General features: G+C 43.3%; 1 protein-coding gene across 1 annotated transcript in view; it reads right to left on the minus strand.

Annotated features, from left to right (window-relative positions):
* Positions 1-19138, minus strand: part of ALS2CL (ALS2 C-terminal like) — a 199293-nt gene that overhangs the window by 165308 nt on the left and 14847 nt on the right. The gene's annotated exons all lie outside the window — the stretch shown is intronic.

The raw sequence follows: 19138 nt of genomic DNA on the forward strand, positions 1-19138 counted from the left end.
TGTCCTGGGATAATCACTGGTTTCTTTCCTCAGCATTCATTAGGAAAGAGAACTGGTAAATTGAGCCTTAAACCAGTTTTTAAATGCAGTGCCGTGTACTTTCAAAGTTATGTTTCTTCATTTGCGATCAACATTACCAGGGCCAGCTTAGCCTTTGGACCAGGTGAGGCTCTGGCACAGGGTGCTGGCACTAAAGGGTACCAAGCGCCCAAGGCCGTGACATTGCCAGCCTAGAAGTTAGACTACCCTGCGGTTACATTTCCTTCCTTGTGATAACAACATAGTAAATGATGGCGGATAAAAGACCTGAATGGCCAATCCACTCTGCCCTGCAATCACAATTTCATGATTAAATTAAAATGTCTTTTTTCTTTGTTATTTCTTGGCCATAGACCAGACATAGGCTACTCCGGTCCTCGAGGGCCGGAATCCAATCGGGTTTTCAGGATTTCCGCAATGAATATGCATGAGATCTATTTGCATGCACTGCTTTCAATGCATATTCATTGAGGAAATCCTGAAAACCCGATTGGATTCCGGCCCTCAAGGACCGGAGTAGCCTATGTCTGCCATAGACCTTAGAAGTCTACCCGGTACTGGCCATAGTTCCCAACTACTGGAGTTGCCACTGAAGCTCCCTCCGGCCTATCCAAACCATCTCATCTGCGGGATTCAGATCGTGAAAGTTAGCTCCTCCTTCTTCCGACGCTGATGCCCTGTCCCAGCACTTAATTGCCATTACAGAATTTGGGTGCCTAACTTTAGGCGGCCTGTACAGAATTTACCTTCAACCTGTGTAACTTCATAAATTGTGCGCATATATAATCCTTGGAGCAGTTCTAACCCCAGCCCTAAAGGTCTTCGTCCTACTGGAAATTTTCCACCAAGAAGGCTGGAATTGGTATCCAGCAATGTAACTTACTGAAGCCCCTCGAGAGACTAGCCAGAGATCCACCACATGTACTAGGCCAGGGGTGGGCAACTCCGGTCCTCGAGGGCCGGAATCCAGTCGGGTTTTCTGGATTTCCTCAATGAATATGCATTGAAAACAGTGCATGCACATAGATCTCAGGCATATTCATTGGGGAAATCCGGAAAACCCGACTGGATTCCGGCCCTCGAGGACCGCAGTTGCCCACCCCTGGCCTAGGCACTGTGTGAGGAGGTTTTACAATTAATTAGAACCTTAATTTCTATCTTTTGCTGAATTTTGAGCTATTTCTTTACTTAACAGGAGATACTATGGGTTGTATACTGACTGGGAATATGATCAGTAACATTCCACAGCTACTACATATCATTTCTATAGTGTGATTAGATGTAAATAGCACTGAACAGAGAGTACTGTGCCTCTAGAGGGCGCAGCAGCCATTTTGCAAATGCACCCACTACGGGCAGAAGCTTCTGCCTCCATCTCCCCCCACTTGATCACCAGGGAGGATCTAGCCTGATAATAGGTGGAGGATAGGGATGGGAGGGGGTGTAAATCTGTGAGGGGAGGAGTTATGATAGGGAGCCATCTAGAGAATGACACGGGGACAGAATTTGTCCCCATCCTCATGGTTTACTGCGGGAAACCATCTCCGTGTCATTCCTTAAGGAGAGAGGGAAGAATCAGAGTATGAGTGGGCACAACCTCTGACCCTCAAGCCTTGCATGGAAGAATGCTGGTGTGGAAGGACTGAGGTTGAGCTAAACATTAAAGAATGGCACAGGATGGTTTCCCACAAATCCTGTGCCATCCTGTGGACCATGTGAGGGAGAGGGGGATTGGAGGAAAACTACACATTTTTTTTAAAACCTGAGTCCTGGCCAATATTCAGTGCTGGTGCCTGCATAGCTACCTGGATGAATTTAGGACAGCTTAAAACTTAATATTTTGTACTTGATGTCGCCTTTCATTCTAGGGTAAGGGTGGGAATAGGAGGGATGATGTGTGGAATTACTTCAATTGTATTTTTGTTTAATTCATTCTTTATAATATTATAATTAAAATTAAAACAATGGGGGGGGGAAGGGGGAGAGGTGAATAGAGGGAAAGGGAAGGGGGGAAGAAAACAGGGGGAGTATATTGTAATGGGTAATATGGAATATATGTTGAAGGAATGATAAGACATATGATGAAAAATTAATATGGTGAATTTAAATGTAATGACTATTTTATTGCATTATATTATTGTATATTTATTGGATTCCTTCAATAAAATGTTATACCAAAGAATGAGGGGGGGAAGGGGAAGGGATCAAGGGGGGGTGTAGAAATATATTTTGGAGGAATGATAGAAATATGTATGGAAAAATTATTATTGTGAATCTAATTGTAATGAATATCTCTTTGTATTATATTATTGTATATTTATTTGATTCCTTTAATAAAATGTTATAAATTAAAACTGAACTGTAATTTTCAATAATTTTGAAATGAAAGTTAAGATTGCACCACGCTTTCAAAACTCTAATAGAAAATTGCAAGCTATGATCGCAGAATCTGCAGATATGGCCTTTGCTTGTTACAGAGAGACAAACTGTAGCAGAAACAAGTCCCGACATCTCAAACAGAAGTATGCATGTTATTTTTTTTTGCTACCAAGTTGATCAAATCCTTTTAATGCCTGCTGCCTGTGTACTCGGTTGCAAATTCTTTGGCGATTGGTCATCATCCTTTTAATATTTTAACAAGACAGAAGAGCACTGCCCGATCCTACCCTGTCCGCCTTGTACAATTGATTTACTTTACAGAAGAAAAACTGAATCAATGCACTACAGAATATTTAAAATGTTGGTCACCGGACAAGTATACTGTACTTTTGAAAAAGAATGCAAATGCACTAATGGTAGGCATCTTGTTACACTTGACAGATAAAAAAGAAAAAAAAAAGACAGTAATAGACTAGTAAATTTTGGACTATTTTGTCCACCAAATGTGGCGGCGAAGAAAGCAAATAGGATGTTGGGCATAATTAAGAAGGGGATTACGAGTAGATCGGAGGATGTTATACTGCCACTTTATAGAACAATGGTCAGACCGCACTTAGAATACTGTGTCCAACACTGGTCTCCATACCTTAAAAAAGATATAACTCTGCTGGAGAAAGTGCAGAGGCGAGCTACGAAACTTATTAAAGGAATGGAACATTTGAACTACAAAGATCGACTCAGGAAACTGGGACTGTTTACCCTTGAGAAGAGAAGACTGAGAGGGGATTTGATTGAGACTTTCAAAATATTAAAAGGATTTGATAGAATAGACCAGGAAGCAGCATTACTGACATTTTCACATGTGACACGGACAAGAGGTCATAGCCTGAAACTGAGTGGCAGCAGGTTCAGGACAAATGTCAGGAAATTTTCTTTCACACAGCGCGTGGTGGATGCTTGGAATGCACTCCCGGAGGAGGTTGTGGAGGAGACTACTGTACTGGGATTCAAGCACAGGTTGGATGCACACCTTCTTGCATATCATATTGAGGGATACGGTAAATCCGGGTCTCCATAAAGGAGTACCTAAATGGGCCGCCATGTGTGCGGATCGCCGGACTAGATGGACCTCGGTCTGATCCGGTGAAGGCGTTTCTTATGTTCTTATGTAAAGCTGGAGGGAGAAAACAAGGAAAGTCATAACGAAAAGTGACATACCTGCCATAAGTTTAGGTGTGATAGCAGAATTCCCAGTGCCGTTGCTCTCACAATGTCTGCTACTCTCTTAACTTTCAGGCACTAGAAACCACACCCCCACCAACTTTGCACTAGGAATTTCCTACGGCACTGAATCACAAAACCATGGCTGAGGGATGAATCCAAAGGACTTAAGTTAAGTAAGGAATGGAGGTTTTGAATTGTACTGCAGGTCAAAGCATGAAAAATGGAACTAGCGACACGCCTCCTCTAACTTGGATGGAGTTCAGAATCAGATCTGTGAAAGTTCAGTTCATATACTTAAGAACCAGCTTTATTGAAAGGAAGCTGTCCAGACTGGGGCGAAGAAACTCCACCAGAGCAGCGCCAAATTTGGCACAGGATGAAACCCAGTGAAAAGACACGTCGGGATCAAAAAGGCATCTAATTGGACTGGAGGCTCCAGAGACAAACAACCCCAGAAAAATGGCATAATGCCTTTATATGGAGGAGAATTTCAAGCAAATATATTCATATAGAAAGATATGCAAAGTGCTTCTTTTGTAGGACAAAAGGCACCGGTACTCATACAGGGTAACTTTAGGGATGAGATTAGAGAATGACATGGGGATTGGTTCCCACAGTTAACTGCAGGGACGGGATAGGAACAGAGCCTATAGCCGCAGAGACAAACTTTCTTCTTGTCATTCTCTAATTGCTTGAGACTAGCCTTAAACAAGCTCTTTCAGCTAGTTGGAACAGCATCTATAAAATGCATCCATAAAAATGCTAGTATCAATATGTAAAAACTTAACACACCTTAGACCAGTGTTCTTCAACCATCGGTTCGTGGACCGATGCCGGTCCACAGGGCCAGCACGTACATCAGGCCCAAAACAGTGTTCTTCAACCGCCAGTCCACAGTGCGCTCAGTGCGGCGTTATCTTCGAGCCAGCTCCCTCTTCCTCACCGATTCAGTGCACAAAGCCACGGGCAGCGGCTCCTACGTGCGTCCTGCGCCTGAACCGGAAGCCTTCTCTCTGAGGTGCGGAACATGCAAGAAGCCGCTTCCCGTGGCTTTGTGCACTGCATCAGTGAGGAAGAGGGAGCCGGCCTGAAGATAACACTAGGGGTGGCATAAAATGGCCAAGCGGGAGCAGGCCAGAAGGTAAGGCATAGCATAGAGGGAGGGAGTCAACAAAGGTAGGGGGGGAATGATTTTATTTTTGAATTTAGTGATAGAATGATGTCACTTTTGAGAATTTACATCTACTGTCAGTGTGCTTTGTGTAGTTTAATTTTGTGGTTAACCATTATGTGGTGTTAATAAGATTATATTGTGTGTATCTATGAAAAAATAGTGTTATAATTAGTACTATTATGGGTCTGGGGTGGAGATTGGGTACAGATGGGCGGGGTCTGGCCCACGACTTAGCTCAGTGTTCTTCAACCGCCGGTCCGCAGACTGATGCCGGTCCACAAAATAATTATTTTATTTCTACTGGTCCATAGGTGTAAAAAGGTTGAAGAACTGCCTTAGACAATTAGCAACTGAATTCAATGATTTAAACCGCAAACCTTCAGAAACTGCTTTTGGATTCAAATGAACTATTGTTAAAAATGACATCATTTGTGCCTTATCTACCGCTGATGTGGCAACAAGAGTCTTGTCTGCCAATCAGATTCAAACCAGCTGCAACATCCTTCCATCAAGTGCCCAGTTGCGCAAGCATCTTACTGTTACTGCAACAGATTCATCCATTGTTGCTGGCATTAAGGATTATTTCCAACATTTAATAAGCACTTAATTTTCCTGTTTATCCACTACACTGTATTGGTTCTGTTCTACACCCATGTCTGAGAGACAATCCAATTACCTTCCCAGATGATGTCAAAACACAGGCAATTTAATCTTTGGGAAAGTTGCACCAAAACCAGATCAAAATGGAAAGCTCTATTTGTGATTTACAAACAACAGTTGAACAGAATATTGTCTCTTTTCATACTTTAATAACATAACATAACATAGTGCTTATTAACTGCATTACCAAAAAGTTCTACGCGGTTTACAAAAGGTTATAACAGTAACATGATCCATGGAATAGAATGAGTTAAGTAGTCACATATTTAGGGAAAAGATAGGTTTTCAACTGTTTTCTAAAGTGTTTATAGGAATCAGCTGTAAGCTCTTCTGAGCAGGGGCCTTCTATGAAATGTCAATGCACAGCACTGCATAAGCCTGTCACTGCTACAGAAGTGATAAATAGTAGCATCAGTAGGAGTTGTCACCAAATCCCACCCTGGAACAGGGTAACTTATCATGCAAGCTCTTCGTAGCAGGGACCCTCTATGAAATGTAAATGGACAGCACTGCATAAGCCTGGCACTGCTACAGAAGTGATAAATAGTAGCATCAGTAGGAGTTGTCACAAAATCCCCAGCCTTGAACAGGGTAACTTATCATGTAAGCTCTTCAGAGCAGGGACCTTCTATGAAATGTCAATGTACAGCGCTGCATAAGCCTGTCACTGCTACAGAAGTGATAAATAGTAGTATCAGTACTGGAAAAAGGTAACTTGATTAATAGTACTGGAATAGGGTAAAGTGATAAATAGTAGTATCAGCTTGGAACAAGATAACCTTTTTTTTTAACCTGGGCTTAAGCTTCTTAGAGGTCTACTGATCCCGAGGCCCTGGTGGGTGTGCAAGCTGTGTGCAAGTGGTGCAAACTGTGCTGGAGAGGAAGTCCAAGCTTGCAGTGCCTATTAGGGCTAAGCACTGCTACCGCTTCAGGCTTCCCAGAGAGGCTACTCCCCTCGCTTCGGAACAAAACTGCAAAGCCGATTCAGCTAGTGAATGTCGAGACGGAGCGAATGAATGATGTGCCGTGTAATTGCATTAACTCTGCTCTGTCGGCCATTTCCTGCCATGTCCCCTCCCAGCTCCCATCTATGCAAAAAAGAGGAAGTATGTAACATAGGAGGCGGAAAGGACTTGTGGATGGCCCAATAGAGCAGAGTAAATGTGATAAGCCATCAGGGGAGCAGGTTAAAAAAAAAAGTTTAGTACACTATACTGGCACAATAAAAGCATGTATCTGTCTATATCAGGGATCTCAAAGTCCCTCATTGAGGGCCGCAATCTAGTCGGGTTTCCCCAATGAATATGCATTGAAAGCAGTGCATGCACATAGATCTCATGCATATTCTTTGGGGAAATCCTGAAAACCCGAATGGATTGCGTCCCTCAAGAAGGGACTTTGAGACCCCTGCTCTACAGCGAGCCCCGCACCTGCGCCGGACCGGCACTTTTTTGATGCTGGATCGCAGCGGGGAGTGGGTGCGACGCGAGCAGAGGGTGCCATATCGCGGGGGGGGGGAAACGAGCGGGGGGATGGCGGATCACGCGGGGGGAGGCCTTCATGAGTGGGGGGAGAAATGCCAGTTCTTGGGGGGGTAGAGCAGCGCCGCTGGCCTCAGGGGATGGGGTGGGTGGGAACGAATCAAACGAGTTTCCCTTAGCTCCTATAGGGAAACTCGCTTTGATATACGAGTATTTTGGTTTACGAGCATGCTTCTGGAACTAATTATGCTCGTAAACCAAGGTACCACTGTATATATATTTTTTATTGTCATGATATTTTCATTGTTATATTATTTTGGGGTTTTATACATTATTAATACCTTGTTTGATTTCTGTTGTTAGTACTCATGAATTTACACAATGATGTTAATATTTTTTTGTGTGTTTTTAACCTATTGACCACTCCATCTCGAACATGCTGACAACAACGAGCGACTTCAAATCATTTCGAAAAGAAATCAAAATCCTGCTATTCAAAAAATTTATCTAGATAGCAAAACACATCCCCTTGTCCATCCCCTCTCTTGTAAATTTCCCCTCAAAGTCTCTACCACTCTTGTAATTTTCCCTTCAAAGTCTCAATCATGTAAACAGCACCCTAAATTGTAATTTTCCTGGAAATGTCCAGTTATCTTCTTTTGTAATCCGCCTAGAACTGCAAGGTACTGGCGGAATAGAAGTCACTAATGTAATGTAATGTAATATATATATTTGTAGACTCCTGAAGCAGGCCTGTTTGGCCGAAACATGTGCATGTCGAGTCATTGAGTTATTGGATGAATAAAGTTATTTGGACCATCAAATGAGTGAAAGGACATTCTTTTGTGTGGACATCACTTTGATTAGGAGAATTCCACTCTATACTTTGCATATTTGAGTTTCTGGTTTTGTTTCCCCTGTTTTATTCTTCCAAAGGGCACATCACCCCTCCTTTTCTCTGTCCTTCCTCCTCTCCTTGCCACGCACCCCTTGCCTTACCCCGTACCATTTTTACTCCCCTGGCGCAAGATTGCTGCCCACATCACCGCATTGGCGCTTTCTCCGATGTCATTTCCAGGACCCGAGCCTAGGAAGTGACCTCAAAGGGCAAGCCAACACCGACGCGGTACTCGCGCTGGAGAAGTTAAAAAGGTACACGGAAAGGGGGAGGGCGCGCGCATGGCAGGTGTGGGGCACCACCGCCCCGGGCATCGATTACCCTTACTACGCCACTGTATGAAGGCTATTTCTGTTGAGTACCTCAGTGAAAGGAGGAGGAACTGTGCCCGGTGCCTATGCATAACAGCTGAGCTCTTGTACGCAGGACCAGCACAGTGCAGGGAAGTGATCACGAAGCAGTTCGGAAGTCTTTTTTTTTTTTTTTGAGTTTCGTGCAATTTGGACACAGCTGTTGTGCGTATTTTGTGCGCATGAGTGTCCCGTGCCTGCGATCAGGACCCAGCTGTTAGGCGTGGGTCACGCATGCACATAAAACACGCACAAACAGCTCCTATTCGAGCTACCGATTGCTGGAAATTTTTGGCAGGGGCGTTCCCTGCCGTGCATTACAGGGAATGCTCATTTTAATGCTAATGAGCTCCTTAAAATGCATTTGCAAAGGATTTTTGGTGGCTACTGCCACAATCAGTAACTCCACTCCCTCCTCCCTGAGAACCCTTTTATGCATCGGAGGCTGAACTACGTACTTTGCAAGTAAGACTGGCTCCAACCAGTCTTACTTCCATGGTGAGCTTTTCAGCATTGAACCCTCAGCCTAATCTTCTTAAAATCATCGTAAGCAACACTACTTCCTATTGGCTATAACAAAGTCAACCGTAACCATTTGAAAGATAAAATGGAGGCAGAAATGAATAGGTGGAATGTTGTCTGTTTCACTCGGAAACAAAGGGGTTTTTATTCAAATACTTGAGAATTTGAAAGCACGTAGATATTTTTTGTTGAGAACCGCAGGATCCATAATTTATACAAAATAATTTGTGCATAATTTGTTTTATTAGTGTACACGGCAATTCCATTATCTTTGAGGTTTTTGTTTTATAAATGTGTGTGGCAACGATTACATTACATTACATTACATTGGCGTCTTCTATCCCGCCAATACCTTTCAATTCTAGGCGGTTTACAACAAGAGTTGGCCTGGACATTTCCAGGGAGAATATACATGGTTAATAGATATAGTAGATGGCGGGATCTGTCGAGGGTCGATCAGGTTTAGTTAGATCATTTGACAAATTTCTTGAATAGAAAGGTTTTAAGTTCTTTCCTGAATTTAATTTAATTTAATTCTTATATACCGCTAATAACCGTGAGGTTTCTAAGCGGTTTACAAAAATCATGCATTAAAGATACAATAAATAAAAAACTAAATAAATAAGATAGGTACTTGGAAATTCCCTAACTGTCCCAAAGGCTCACAATCTAACTAAAGTACCTGAAGAAACAGTATGAAACATAAAAATAAAAAGACAGAGGTAGAGATAGAGATAGTAATGAAATATTCCAACAAGCAATGAATAAATAATTTAAAGATAGAATTAAAATAATAATTAAAGTAAACAAAATAAGAGATAAAAATAAGCATAGAGAGAAACAGAAACACACTCCAAAAAAGCAACAAGATCTTTGACTTGTAATTATTATGATCATTTAACACCAGATCTTAAATGCCTTTCCGGAATACATCATATCCCTAACCCTCTCCATACCCACCTCCATCTCCACCCCAATTCACTTCAACCACCATTCCCATTCTATTCTGAATGTCAATAAAAATACTTGAACCAAGGGTAAATTATTGTAACCCTACCCCCTTGGTTTGGACTGTCTGATCTGAAGCAGAGAGAAGAGACTGAGAGCGCAAGCAGGCCGAGAAGCTACAGAACCACTAGCCGTTAACAGTGAGACAAGAATGAAGGTCCCGTCGGACCATTAGGTCATAAATCAAAGCCAATTTTGATTTTACAGAATGCACGTTCAGAAGGTCTGCAGGGATAGCTGGAACGAGAAAATTATGAATCCTATTACTGAGCACCTTATTTGCTGTACTTGCACTGGTCTGCCGACAGGATAATGGAAACGTGTGCTGGGAGACCATCTGAGCCTGAAATCAGGTCTAAAGGAGAAGTTAGAAGGAAAACCATTTTCCACGGATTAGAGGAGTGCGGTATAAATGACAGCTCAACTCCTCTTTTGCTTACGCTGCTATTACAGGGGTCCATTTATTGAGCGCACCATATGCTAAGGCGCCCATAGAATATAATGGATGCCACAGCGTGTGGCGCGTGTTAATCTTTAGCGCGCCTTAGCAAAAGGACTCCACAATTTGGAATAATCTATCAATTACTCAAGGTTTCATAAAAATTTGAAAACATTTATATATGACTTGTTGAAATAGTCACAGTGTGATATTCAAAATTATTTTACAACAGAAGTGATCCAAGATGGCCGCGGTACAGGCGCTCTGAGAGCGACACTTCTGACCGCTCCATTCAGCTTACCTTCTTTTTCCTGCTTTGCCGGCTTTGTGGCCCGATTTACTTTCAGGATGCCGGAGAGAAGGGGCAGGAGTGCGGCTGGCGCCTCGCGGTGCTCTGATATGCCCTCCCTCAGAAGTATCGATTAACTGTTGCGGCGGATGCAGGGGGGCAGCATTAGCCACGTCGGAAAGTAGCCCGCTGAGAGCACCTGGACAAGGCGAGACCGGGGTTGTCTCTCCTGGGCTGGAAACCACCTTAAGCCCCGACGTGAGAGCTCCACCTCCGTGACCCCGGTCTACCAGTTCTCCAGGGGCAGAGGAAACCCTGGAGATGGGGGAGGTACTTTCCCCTGAGGCAGCAAGAACAACACCGGAGACTGAGGAAGCAGCGCTCTCTGACCAGGGAGTAATTGCAGAAGAAGCAGGGGTAGAACAAGCAACCGGAGGTGAAGGATTCCAGCCAGAACCAAACCAGGAAAGCTTTTTTTCTTCCGACGGTGAGCAGTTTTACACCCAGCAAAGGTTTCCAATATGGGAGAAACCAGCACAAGTGACTTTAGATTCACTATGGGATTTGATTGCAAACTTTGCTAAAACTATTAGTCCCAATTTCCAATACATAGAGGGAAAATTGATCCAACATTCTAGAGACCTAACTGTTGATTTGACTGTTTAAAAGGCTTAGATTCAAAAGCTCGATCAAGATATGCACATGTCCAAACAAGTACAAGAGTCCCTAATTAAAGATAATATTAATCTTAGAAAGAAATTGGAAACACTTGAAAATAACTCTCGGAATAACAATTTGAGACTTATTAATTTTCCCAGACTAACTACGGTTAATCCTAGGGAAATGCTCAGGAGATATCTGATTGAAATTTTGCAAGTTTCAGAAGAAACTTTACCACCATTTGCTCTAGTGTATTACTTGCCAAATAAAGACAGGGCTCAATTGCAGTCGAACCAGGCACCACTGAATGTTTTTGAAATTTTAGAAACATCAGCTGTACCCTCTACAATGATTTTGACTGTAGCTCTCGCAATAGATAAAATCTGGTTATTGAGACTTTTCTTTAAAAACAAAGAGAAAGAGTTTCTCGGATGTAAAATACTAATGTTTCCTGACCTTTCTAGAGAAACTCAAAAGTGTCGTAGAGAATTTCTATTACTGAAACCTGGAGTCACTTCACTGGGAGCGACGTCTTACTTAAAACATCCTTACAAGTGTATTATTTGCTACCGTTCAGTTAAATATGTCTTTTTTGAACCTCAACAGTTAACTGCTTTTCTGGCTTTGTCTCGACCGGATAAAGAGAAACCAACAGCTCTATAGTTTATATAAACTGCTCATATCTCAGTTCTGTCTGTAACTTGTCTTCTTACATTAATATTCTTTTGCTCGCAATATTGTTTTTTAAAAAAAATTCTTTATTCATTTTGAAAACTTACAGCAAGCGTACAGGAATATATCATTAGTAACAACAATAACACTTGTAATTCTCCTATAATTCTAAAAACATAAAAATTATATCCCGTCCCACCCACCTTCTTTCAAATATTATAATCAATTATATCATAAATCTCTATAATAAAACCCTAAGCCGCGCATGCACACTTCTACTTACGTGTTCCATATGTCCGTGGCCTGAAGAAGTGCGTACGCGCGCCTACAACTGCCCCACACTCGCAGCTCTGTTTGCATTCCAGTGGCAGCAACTGAGTGGTGGAGAGCAGCCCCGCTCCGCCCATTGACCCTCCACAAACCTCCCGGCTCCAGCCACGTAGGCAGCACTTTAAACACGCTGCTTCACGGCCTTCTACTGCCGATTTCCTCTGCCGCGTCACTGATGACATCATCGGAGACAGATGCAGGAGAGGAAATCGGCAGTAGAAGGCCATGAAGCAGCGTGTTTAAAGTGCTGCCTACGCGGCTGGAGCCGGGTGGTTTGTCGGCGGTGGGAGGGTCGAATGGGAGGGTCAGGAGCAGGCCAGATCGAGCAGGACAACGCAGTAAAAGAAGGGGGAGGGGCCTAACGGAGCAGGCCAGATCACGGTAAGAGAAGGGAAAGGGGGATGGGGGAAAATGCTGCTACTGCTACACAGGGACCTGGAGGGGAAGGGAAATACTGCTGCTGCTTCTGCACAGGAAAGGGGAAGGGATAGGAGGGAAATGCTGTTGCTGCTGCATAGGGAAGTGGGATGGAAATGCTGCTGCACAGGTAAATGGGAAAAAATGACAGACAGACAGCGGGAGGGAGAGAAACAGAAAGAAAGAAATAAAGACACAGGGGCAGGGAGAGGGACAGAAAGACAGACAGAGAAAGGGGACTAGGGAGAGAGAGAGTCAGCGGGAGGGAGACACAGACATATATTCTAGCACCCGTTAATGTAACGGGCTTAATGACTAGATAATAAAACCCTAAGCGGCGCATGCACACTCCTACCTGCGTGTTCCGTATGTCCATGGCCGGAAGGAGTGCGCATGCGCGCCTACAACTGCCCCACACTCGCAAAGGGAGAAGATACAGAAACAAAGAAAGACTAACAGACAGCCAGGGAGAGAGACAGTAAGACAGGGGGCCAGGAAAGAGGCAAAGACACACAGGGGGACAGAGACAGAAAGAAAGGGGGGCAGGGAAAGAGATAAAAAACATAAAGTAAGAAAGAAAGAAATGCCTCAGCGACCCATTGTGCTAAAAATCTACATATCTATTCTAGCACCCGTTAATGTAACGGGCTTAAACACTAGTATAATATAAACATATTGTAATCTTGGATCTATATTTTGAGGACTTGAGTTGGGGTAGTTATTAACTTTTATTTAAATAGGTTTGATTGTGATTTATATCCGTTATAAGTCATATCTTCACTAACTTACTTTCTGTACAAGTGATTACTTGGTATGTAATTTGAAAATGTATAAATAAAAAAATAAAATAAAATTATTTTACAACATTAGAAGGGTGTTTCAATGGTGGAATACATAACCTGGTGGAACACAGTCTGTGTAACCGCCAAATATGGGCGTGTTGCTGCCGAAAGGTGTAGGGGTCCTTTCACTAAAGCATGCTAGCCATTTTAGTGCGTGCTACACGCTAACGCGTCCATAGACTATAACGGATAGCACGCCTTAGTAAAAGGACCCCATAATGCCTTAAAAGCTTTTGTTAAAATATGGGAGCCATTGGATTCTTACAGCTATGTGCCTGTTCAATCATAATGACTATACACATTTGTCTTATTAGGTTTGGTGTATTTCCGTACTGTTCTTTTTGCTATATCTTATGATATCATTACTGATTAACAATGACATTGTTAATTTGCGGTTTTACTTTTTATTTACCTTTTATACATACATAGAGTATGACGGCAGAAAAGGGCCGTCGGCCCAACAGGTCTGGCCACTCAAAGAACCCTCCCCCTAAGCATTTCCCCGGAACGAACTCACATGTTTATTAATAATAATAATAATAATAATAATAATAACAGCTTATATACCGCAATACCGTGAAGTTCTATGCGGTTTACAGAAGATTAAGCAAAGGTAACAAATTGAATTGACTTTAAGAGGGGAGGAAGAAAGAGAATTAATAGGACAGGAAATTCATTGTTGAGGAGAGAGTGATCAAAAGGACAAGTTAATCGCTATAGAGGGGAAAAGATCGCTCCTGCCCTGCACCGCTGGCCATGACATTGGAGGAGGCAGCCGGCATCCGTCCAGCAAGGGAGCTATTTTAAAAGGTATGGCGGACTCCAGTAGCGCCGCGGCTTATCTAATAGGGCGGCTTATCTAGGATGTCTTTAGATAGGTCACCCCATATAAGGAATCCGCACCCACTACACAGGTTTGTAAAACCCATGTATATACATGAGGAAATACGGTATATTTCCTTGATCTTTTATACATGTATAATTTACTTTACTATAACTAAAAAAAACTGATTTCTTTTCTATTTTCCTGTAGACTTTACGACCTCTTTGAATGTACAGTGTGATTAATAAATTGTATATTAGATTAGGCAGAAAACCAGATATTCAAGATCTATCGCCCCCAAATCATAATGATGACCTGCAATGAAAGGTGATTAGCTAGAGGCACCAACATAATACCCAAAACAGATGCAATAAGGAATATGACTTGCTCCTTTGAGAAATGGCAGACTTCTGTGGGTAGATATACTATGTAAAGGTTACTTTAGGGCTACCAGACGTCCGGATTTCCTCAGACATGTCATGCTTTTGAGGACATGTCCGGGGTTCCGGATGACTTTTCAAAATCCGGCATTTTGTCTGGGTTTTGAAAAGAAATTGCATCGGGAGGGGGCATCCACACATGCACGGATGCCTTTTTGCCCGAACAGGCAGTGGGGAGGCTGGGATGGATGGAACTGGGCGGGAAGGTCTAGGGGTCCGGATTTTACTAACGTAAGATATTCTAGTGCATACAGCTAACTGCAGCAGGCAGAAAGCAAATGGCAGGAGGGAGGTTTTTTTAACTGCTTATTTTGTTTACTGCCTCCTGCTGGTAGAGAAGCAAAGCAAGACCTGTTGACAGTGGCTGGGTTTATTATTGCACCTGATTTCATTTTATCATTCTTTCCAAACCAATGGAATGTTCAAACTGGATTTTCCTTCTTGCCTTCCGTGGCGGAGACACACACAGACACAAAACAGATACTAACACACATTCACACATAGAAATATGCATAAGCACACCCAGACAACCACAAAGGTATTCGGAAGCATTCTATGAAATATGTGCCACATGCTTTCCCTACGTTTAAAAAAAACCAACAATACTCTGAAGCAGGTCTTGTCAGACAAATCTGATTAATTATGTTTGACTACGTGACCAGAGAGTTAGATTGAGGGAGAGCGCTAGATGCGTTAGATTTTAGCTAAGCCTTTGACATGGTTCCAGATAGATGACTAATATATAAACCGAGTGCCTTTCGTAAGGGCCCTAAACTGACAGACCGGGTTAGGAAATAGTTGAGTGGAAGACGAGAGAGGACAGTGGTAAATGGGCTTCACTCTAAGGAAAGAAATGTTAGTGGTGCGCCACAAGGTTCGGCTCATGGGCAGGTTCTTTTTAACATTTTTGTAAGTGATATTATCGAAGAGCTGTTTTTGCCTCTTTGCAGATGATACCAAAATATAGATTGAAGCAGACACGAGGTAAGGATAACACGAGGATGGGCCTAGCAAAGTTTGAAGAATATTCCAGAATTTGGCAGCTAAGATTCAATGCTAGAAAGGCAAGGCTACAAAAAAGCCAGGGGAACTGTACAATTTAGGGGGTGCATAACACTGGTAAACCAAAGAAGAGCAGGACTTGGGTGTGATCATATGTGATGATTTTAAGGTGGATCAACAATAGTGTTAGGGTTACCATGGGCTCCTTTTACGAAGGCGCCTTAGCGGGTTTAACGTGTTTCATCACGCGCTAACCCCTGCGCTAGCCGGAAAACTACCGCCTGCTCAAGACGCGGCGGTAGCAGCTTGCGCGGCCGGGGGTTTAGCACACGCTATTACGCACGTTAAACCGCTAACATGCCTTCGTAAAAGGAGCCCCATATGTCCTAAAAAGAGGACATGTCCGGGTTTTCTCGAGGAATGTCTGGGCACCCGGAGGGATTTCCAAAATCTGGCAGTTTGTCTGAGCTTTGGAAATCCCGAGCTCGGAGACCGCATCTGTAAGCCTTTGCGCATGCGCAGCCATCACCGTGATGATGTCATATGCACGTGTGTGACATCATTGCTTTGACATCTACGCACACGTGAAGGCTTCCAAATGCAGCCTTTGAGCTTGCAGAGGTTCATGTGGGGGCAGGTCTGGGGTGGGGCCAGGTGTCCTCTTTTTTTCAAAGAGGAAATCTGGAAACCCTAGTGTAGCGGGCTGCAGATGGACAAGGAGGAGCCAAGAATCAAAGGAAGCAGATCTTTGGCTCTGCCTCCTTGTTCCAACTATGGCCCATTGAACTACTGCTGATCCTTGTTTGGTTTGTGTTCTTGTTTCCCTCTAGTCTGCTTGCTCATGATTTTAAAGTGGCCAAACAGGTAGAAAAGGATGCCTGAGTGCATAGCAAGAGAAATGGCCAGTAGGAAAAAAGGAGGTGATGCTGCCTCTGTATAAGTCTGGTAAGCCTCATTTAGAATATTGTGCACAATTCTGGAGACCACACCTTCAAAAAGATTTAAACGGGATGGAGTCGGTCCAGAGGAAGGCTACTAAAAAGGTCAATGGTCTTTGTCAAAAAAGAGACTTAAAGATCAGAAAAAAGACTGGAGAGGGACATCTAAATACCAATGTGGCATAAATGCAAAGGAAGGAAGTCTCTTTCAAATGAAAGGAAGCCCTGAAATTAGGGGGCACAGGGTGAAAGTAAAATGGGACAGACTCTGAAGTAGCCTAAGGAAGTACTCTACAGTACTCCCCCGAAATTCCAGGAACCCCCGCGAATTTCGAAAAACCGCAAATGCAGGTTTTCGCCTGTCCAAAGGTAGGGGAGGCAGGAGAGGGCAGCTGGAGCGCCAGAGGGTGAAGAAAAATCACTTGTGGTCTGCTCCGACCGCCTCTTTGACACGCAGCTCCTTATTGGTGTAGCCCGACTTTACTACAGGAAGAGAGCGGTCGGAGCAAACCACGAATGAGCGAGTCTGCAATTTGCGAATTCACAGGGGAACATTGTACTTCATTGTGAATTTGTTGAATGGCCTCCCAGTGGATACAGCAGGCAAAAACTGTAACTGGATAAATATATAGGATCTATATGGGAGGTGATGGTAGATGGTATGGATGGACAGATTGGAAAGGCCATATGGTCTTTAACTGCCTTCATTTTCTGTTTCTATATTTTGTAGATGAAAATTATTCAAAGTATTCAAAATTCAGATTCAGATTCATCTTCAAAAACTCATACGGGGAAGAGGAGAAAAAGATTTATGAATCAAACCAATAATGTTTTGTCTATATCAGGCCTATTAGGGGGCAGTAAGGTGTTTTATTTTAAAACATTGGTGTAGGCCAGGGGTAGGCAAGTCCAGTCCTCGAGAGCCGGAGCCAGGTCAGGTTTTCAGGATATCCACAATAAATATGCATGAGATAGATTTTCATCTCAAGGAGGCATCTCAAATCCATCTCGTACATATTCGTTGTGGATATCCTGAAAACCTGATCCGGCTCCGGCTCTCGAGGACCGGAATTGCCTACCCCTGGTGTAGGCATTTAGGAGTGTTTCAAGGCATGGTAACAAGACACGCGTCCAACAAATGAATCCAAACTGTTCAGAAATCAGTTTAATCCATGTGACACAAGGGTCCCATAATTGGAATACAAGGATTAAAAAATAAAAATGCTAATTTGAGGCTGGTCGCAGGACTGAAGGTTTGGATAAAGTAAATTCCTTTCATTCTCCGTATTCAGTTATCCTTTGGCAAAATGCAATTTAAATACAACCACAAGAAAATAGGGAAACCAGTAGATTGTACAAAGATGCATAGAAACCCCTTCATGATTCATTTACAAAGAGGAAACGATGTACTGAAACTAGTCACTCACTATTTGCTATTTGTTTTTAAAACTGTGACTTAGCAGCTGAAGGTCAAGAATTAACCAGTTGTTATACTCATCTAAAACTCAAAGGTCCAAAAGAAAACCGGAAACAAAAGTTAAAATGCATCCTTACCTGCAAGATGTGCTATCTGCTTCTAGCAAGGAACTCTATAGCCAAACACAAGAGTTTGGGGAGAAAAGGACATCAGAGAGAGGCTCAGCAGGCAGTCTGGGATGGAAGCTGTGCCTACTGGGAAATGTAGTGCAGGAGCCTGTCTCTCCTTTGGAAAAAGGGATTAAGCTAATCACCATAAGAATTCCAGGAAAGGGGTGTGCCTGGAAACACTCTAGCAGGGTTAACAGCTACTATCAGAAGGAAGTACAAAAGAGAGAGAACGGGTTATGGATAGTCCCAAGAGGAATAAAAGGCCAGAGGCAGGTAATAGCTAAGGTTAGCAGGCTAAGGAATGTCTGGAATGTAAAAGGGGTTAGGATTGCCCTGGTATGTGTAAGGGGGTTTGCAACTGCCCTGGGTTGTAAACGGAATTTAGGAACTGCCCTTCATTGGGAATAGGGAAAAGCTGTTTCTATTATATAATTGTGTGAAACGCTTCTTTTGAAGCGACCCCTATCCTAGGTCTAGATTCACTAAGCAAACCGATCGTGTACTGATCCGTTTGCGAGCACTTTGTGACCCGATTTCCCTCCTGCAATATTCACTAACCTGTTTTGCGAATCCGATTCCGATCCGCGCATGCAAATGAGGGGAACTGCATGCAAAGTAGGCAGGGACGCGATTCACTAAACAAATTTGCTGATTCATCTGTGCTGGCCGATCAACCCAAAAAGCAACTGCTGAGGACCAGTCGCTGAAGCCCTTTCCGACTGCCTTCTGCCGCCCTGCTCTCAGCCCCGATCTGCCTGCCTGCCCCAACTCTCCCACCCTTCCCCGCAGTGTAAACCCGTGGTTTTAACCCACAAGCTTTAAAGTGGGTTAAAACCACGGGCTGTAAAAAAAGTTTAAAAAAAGTGCCGGTCCAGCGCAGGTGCAGGGATCGCTGTAGAGCAGGGGTCTCAAAGTCCCTCCTTGAGGGCCGCAATCCAGTCGGGTTTTCAGGATTTCCCCAATG

Source organism: Geotrypetes seraphini, chromosome 2 (genome assembly GCF_902459505.1).
Source record: "Geotrypetes seraphini chromosome 2, aGeoSer1.1, whole genome shotgun sequence".
Taxonomy (NCBI): Eukaryota; Metazoa; Chordata; class Amphibia; order Gymnophiona; family Dermophiidae; genus Geotrypetes; species Geotrypetes seraphini.